A 6,000-nucleotide genomic window follows, 5' to 3' on the forward strand; every position below is an offset into this window, starting at 1 on the left:
CTCAACTCCTCGCCGCCAGCTGTCAGCCTGCCCTCTATGCGTGTACCTCTATTTTGCTTGTTAGTTCATGTTGTTCTTCAGAGAGCGACGTTTTCTGTGCTGCGAGCGAGAGTTTGATTCTATCTCTATGAGTTTAGGAAAAAGCAAATTAGAATGGTATTGTTTTTCAAATACAAGTTTCCTGGGAAAGTAATTTTCAAGGACCACTTCCGATGATTATTGTCCGCGTCGGGCTCCATGGCAACCCCCGTCGCTGCCTGGCACGTGATCTCGATCTCGGGCGGGTGCCTGGAGGTTAGAAAAAAAGTTTCTGCTGAACCGAGGAAGCTGACGTGTGGAGGTGGGAGTTCATCATGACACAGTTTCTTATTTCCATAGATACACCCTCACACAATCGGTACTGTAATCAAAATGTGTTTGGACGATTTCTCTTACTCCTGAACCCAGTTAACACGGCTGCCAGCGTGGTCTAAAACCAACTAGTGCAATGTTAGAGCTGGAAGGGACCTTTAATGGACAGCTAGCTCCACGCTCAGAATTCACAGACCAAGGAACTAACATCTGGAGAAGCGAAGCAATCCTCCCAAATGGATAGGTAGCATAGCTGAACTGAGCTCCCCTTCTCCTCCCCGTCTGCTCCCTCTATGATCGGATTGGAACCTGGGACCCTTCAGTCCACAGGATGACGCTCTATCCACTTAGCCAAACCAGCCAGGGCTCTTCAGAAGGAAGATAAAATAACCTCAAAAAGAATGATGTATATAACGGATTAATTTCCAGAGCATTCACAGATGCCATTTATGTTGCAAGTCTTTCTTCCTGAATTGTTTTCAATTTTCAATTGAGGGGTTATTTTAAAGCAAATAGATGAACCTGATGAAAGGGAGAAAGAGAGTGAGGAGGGAGTGTGGGAAAGAGAGGTTTTGTAATAACTTACATGTGAGGACAGCCTGGGACCCCTTTCTCCAACCTCATCTCTTTCCGTCCTTTCTTTCACTTTATGGTTGGAACACATCATCATTCCCCAACTTGTACACTATTTAAAGCCTCTGGGGTCTTACTTGGACTGCTCTGTGTCCAAGTAGAGCTCTTTTTCCTTCCTTTTGGTACAGATTCAAAACCCTCTGCCTTTCTCCTTTCCTTCTTCTAGGGAAAAAGAAGAGAGGAGAAGAGCCCTGACTGGTTTGGCTCAGTGAATAGAGCGTCAGCCTGTGGACTGAAGGGTCCCAGATTTGATTCTGGTCAAGGGTATGTACTCTAGGAGAGTCTTTCTAATTACCTTTTCCTGTCTGTGCGAGGTACTCTCCCCTGGGGCCCAGTGCTATCCTGTGCTTATTTCTGTCATGGTTCTAGTCATATTGGATGGAAATAATCACTCTTTTCTAATTAGAGTGGTTCTCAAACTTCCTAAGTCTGTGACCCTTTAATACAGTTTCTCATGTTGTGGTGACCCCTAACCATAAAATTATTTTCATTGCTACTTCATAACTAACTTTGCTACTGTTAGGAATTGTAATGTAAATATCTGATATGCAGGATGTATTTTCATTGTTCACAACCCACAGGCTGAGAACTGCTGGTCAATAGAGGATCCAGAAATTGACCCAAGCCATTATACTCAATTAATATTTGACAAAGGAGGCAAGAGCATACAATGGAGTTGAAACAGCCTCTTTAATAAATGGTGCTGGGAAATTTGGTTACATACATGCAAAAAAATGAAACTAGATCACCAACTTACACCATACACAAAAACAAAATGGCTAAAGGACTTGAATGTAAGACGGGAAACCATAAAAACCCTACAAGACTCCATAGGCAGCAAAATTGCAGACATATGTCATAGCAATATCTTTACAGACACAGATCCTAGGGCAAGAGAGACTAAGGAGAAAATAAACAAATGGGACTACATCAAAATAAAAAGTTTCTGCACAGAAAAAGAAACCATCAACAAAACAACAAGAAAGCCCACTGCATGGGAGAACATATTTGCCAATGTTATCTTCAATAAGGGTTTAATCTCCAACATATTGTAAATTGCGCTGCTATGAACATAGAGGGCATACATTCTTTTGGTTTCTTAGGATATATTCCTAGAAGTTGAATCACTGGGTCAAATGGCAGTTCCATATTTAATTTTTTGAGGAAACGCTATACCGTTTTCCATAATGGCTGCACTAGTCTGCATTCCCACCAGCAGTGTATGAGGGTTCCCTTTTCTCCACATCCTTGCCACACTTGTCATTTATTGATTTGTTGATGGTAGCCATTCTGACAGGGTTTGCTTTTTCTTTTTCTTTTTTTCAAAACTACAACTTTATTTTGGTTGAACTGGGCAGTTATAAATTGTTCTGACCTTGGTCAAAATGGCAAAAGGAACACAGAATGAAGGTCCCTGGTCCTGGAATTGGACTAGTTCGGAATTTAGCAAGAATGACAAGGCTTAGACCGGAGACTTAAATCAAAGAGGGATAAAGTAGGACTCCCCCTCCAAAGTATACTATTTCCTTCAAACTCACGCTGTGATTAGCTTGAGTAAGAAACTTCTTGCTGGACTGCTCCTTGACCTCCTATCCATTCCACAGAGTAACTCCAACACACAGGTACATACACAGCTGTTGCACATTTCACAAGGTTTCACCTTATTTGATGTGATTGGTTGGACAAGCAATGCCCCTACTTGACACAGAGGGTAGTGAGGAGCTTTTGACTTGCACAAGTCCAGCCCCTGTTAAGCTCAGTGTAACAATGTGAATGCACATGTGTTCTCTCACCCAGAGGTACAAACTCAGAAAGTGTGGCATGTAAAGAATAAAAATAGGGCCCTAACCGGTTTGGCTCAGTGGATAGAGCATCGGCCCGCGGACTGAAAGGTCCCAGGTTCGATTCCGGCCAAGGGCATGTACCTTGGTTGTGGGCGCATCCCCAGTAGGAGGTATGCAGGAGGCAGCTGATCGATGTTCCTCTCATATCGATGTTTCTAACTCTCAATCCCTCTCCCCTCCTCTCTGTGAAAAATCAATAAAATATATTTTTTAAAAAAAGAATAAAAATAGGGGGAGCACCCATGTGAAAAAGAAAGAAGAAAATAAAAGCATTTGAAAGCAGTATCAATGCGAGGGTGGTAGACAGAGACCAACCCACACAGACATGTTCTGTCTCAGCCCCATGCACATGTGCATCTTTCCTGAACTTGCTGTGATAATGTCATTTGTCCATCTTCTGTTTATTTCACTTCATAAGCTTCTTGTCATCTAATTAATGCTTTAAAATGAAACATGAAATTTCCTTATCAACTCATTGTGAAAATATATTCTGACTTGTTCATCTCCCTCTGCTTTAACCAGAAGATTTCTATGGCTTTTATTACAAGGAATGACAAGGGCAATTATCATTAAAAAACTGAGCAGAACAAAGCTATGGTAATGAGGAGTGCTACAATTCATTCACCAAGGTGATAAAAGGAGAACGCGAACCCACCTCTCTCTTTCTGATAACAAAGCAATTATAACTTGTAAAGTCACACAGAGAAAATAATAATTTAATAGAAAACAGAGAGAATGGTAGGCACAGAGAAATACAAAGGAAAACAGCTATGTACAAAAATAATTCACTTTATCAAAACTTCCCATTATGAGTAGAAAACGACTTGCCAAAAATGTCAGGATGCACGGTAATATTTTTCTCAGAAAAAAAAAACTTTTTTTTTTGCTTTTTTTTGTGATTTTTTTAAATTAAATCTTTATTGTTCAGATTATTACATTTGTTCCTCTTTTTTTCCCCCATAACTCCCCTCCTCCCAGTTCCCGCCCCACCCTCTGCCCTCACTCCCCACCCACTGTCCTCATCCATAGGTGCACGATTTTTGTCCAGTCTCTTCCCGAATCTCCCACACCCGTATCCCCCCCCCAGAATAGTCAGTCCACTCCCTTTCTATGTCCCTGATTCTATTATGATCACCAGATTATTTGTTCACTTGATTCTTAGATTCACTTGTTGATAGATGCATGTTTGTTGTTCATAATTTGTATCTTTACCTTTTTCTTCTTCTTCCTCTTCTTAAAGGATACCTTTCAGCATTTCATGTAATACTGGTTTGGTGGTGATGAACTCCTTTAGCTTTTCCTTATCTGTGAAGCTCTTTATCTGACCTTCAGTTCTGAATGATAGCTTTGCTGGATAAAGTAATCTTGGTTGTAGGTTCTTGGTACTCATCACTTTGAATATTTCTTGCCATTCCCTTCTGGCCTGCAAAGTTTCTGTTGAGAAATCAGCTGACAGTCGTATGGGTATTCCCTTGTAGGTAACTGAGTTTCTTTCTCTTGCTGCTTTTAAGATTCTCTCTTTGTCTTTTGCTCTTGGCATTTTAATTATGATGTGTCTTGGTGTGGTCCTCTTTGGATTCCTTTTGTTTGGGGTTCTCTGCACTTCCTGGACCTGTAAGTCTATTTCTTTCACCAGGTGGGGGAAGTTTTCTGTCATTATTTCTTCAAATAGGTTTTCAATATCTTGCTCTCTCTCATCTTCTGGCACTCCTATAATTCTGATGTTGGTACGCTTGAAGCTGTCCCAGAGGCTCCTTACACTATTTTCGGATTCTTTTTTCATTTTGCTTTTCCGGTTGGGTGTTTTTTGCTTCTTCGCATTTCAAATCTTTGACTTGATTCTTGCGCTCCTCTGGTCTGCTGTTGGGAGTCTGTATAATATTCTTTATTTCAGTCAGTGTATGCTTAATTTCTAGTTGGTTCTTTATCACAACATCGAGGGTCTCATTAGATTTCTCGAGGATCTCACTATATTTATCAGCAGTTTCTAGAAAATTATTGAAAGACCTTAAAATTGCAGTTTTTAGCTCTATATCCTCCATTTCTGTCATGTTTCTTTGTCTCCGCATTTTTTATGCTTTCTTGGTGCACCCCCTTGTGGTCTTTGTGTGCAGTCTTGTTGTAGTTAAGCCTTCATTGTTGTCGGCAATACTGGGGGTGATTTGACCTCCAGGCCAACTGGCTATGAGAGTCAGCTGTGTCTGCAGTGGGAGAGCTTCTGTGCTGGATCTCTAGGGCGGTGCTAATCTAGCATTTGCCTGAGGCTATCCAGCGAATGGCTCTGCGCAGGGTTTGGGCGGGGCAGGTCCCCGGGGATCTATAGGGCGGGCTAGAGAGCAGTTATGGCGGCTCTCAGTTCCGTCCCTAGGGGCTCTGCCTCACAGAGTCCCAGCAACCGCTGCAAACCTCGGAGAGAAAGCTGCCCTTGCGTTCCGACCGATGCCAGACAGTCCCGCTCCTCCCGTTTGAGTCTGGGTCCCTAGAGACTCACCCGGATCTGGAGCTCAGAGTCTGAAACTCCCTCCAGATGATGTCCGTTCCGTCTTTTAGTTGTATTTTTGATTGGTTGTTCGAGGCAGCAATCTCTGGCATTAACCTATGCCGCCATCTTGGCTTCTCCCAAATTTTTTTCTTATTAGTATTCAGAAGGCTACTAGCAGAATGATACAGTAAAAAAGTTCAGCCCATCTTTGAAAGCCATAAGCAGTGAAGCAAAAATAGAGGTAAAGCATGGATAGTAAGACAATACACACATGTACACATATATACACAGGCACAGACACAGACAGACACAAACATATACCCACAAACACACACACATATACATATACACTCAGACATAAATACATACCCACACACATATACACATGTACTCACAAATATGTGTGCACATATATACATACATACTCTTACACACAGATATACATACGTAACACAAAGACATATGCACATATACACATATACCTACACACATACAGAGACACACACACACACACTCACAAACATACTCAGACTTAGAATGGATTGTAAGGAAAAGAATCATGGACCAGAGACCACAGAACTAACATCTGGATGAATGACTGACATTTGGACACAGTGAGAGCCAGCAGCCCCTGTGACCTTCACAATATCCAGAAGCACTCCAGCTGCTGGGACAGTAAAAGCAGTTCCG

The sequence above is a fragment of the Myotis myotis genome, unplaced genomic scaffold, assembly GCF_014108235.1.
Source record: "Myotis myotis isolate mMyoMyo1 unplaced genomic scaffold, mMyoMyo1.p scaffold_m19_p_11, whole genome shotgun sequence".
In the NCBI taxonomy this organism is placed as follows: Eukaryota; Metazoa; Chordata; class Mammalia; order Chiroptera; family Vespertilionidae; genus Myotis; species Myotis myotis.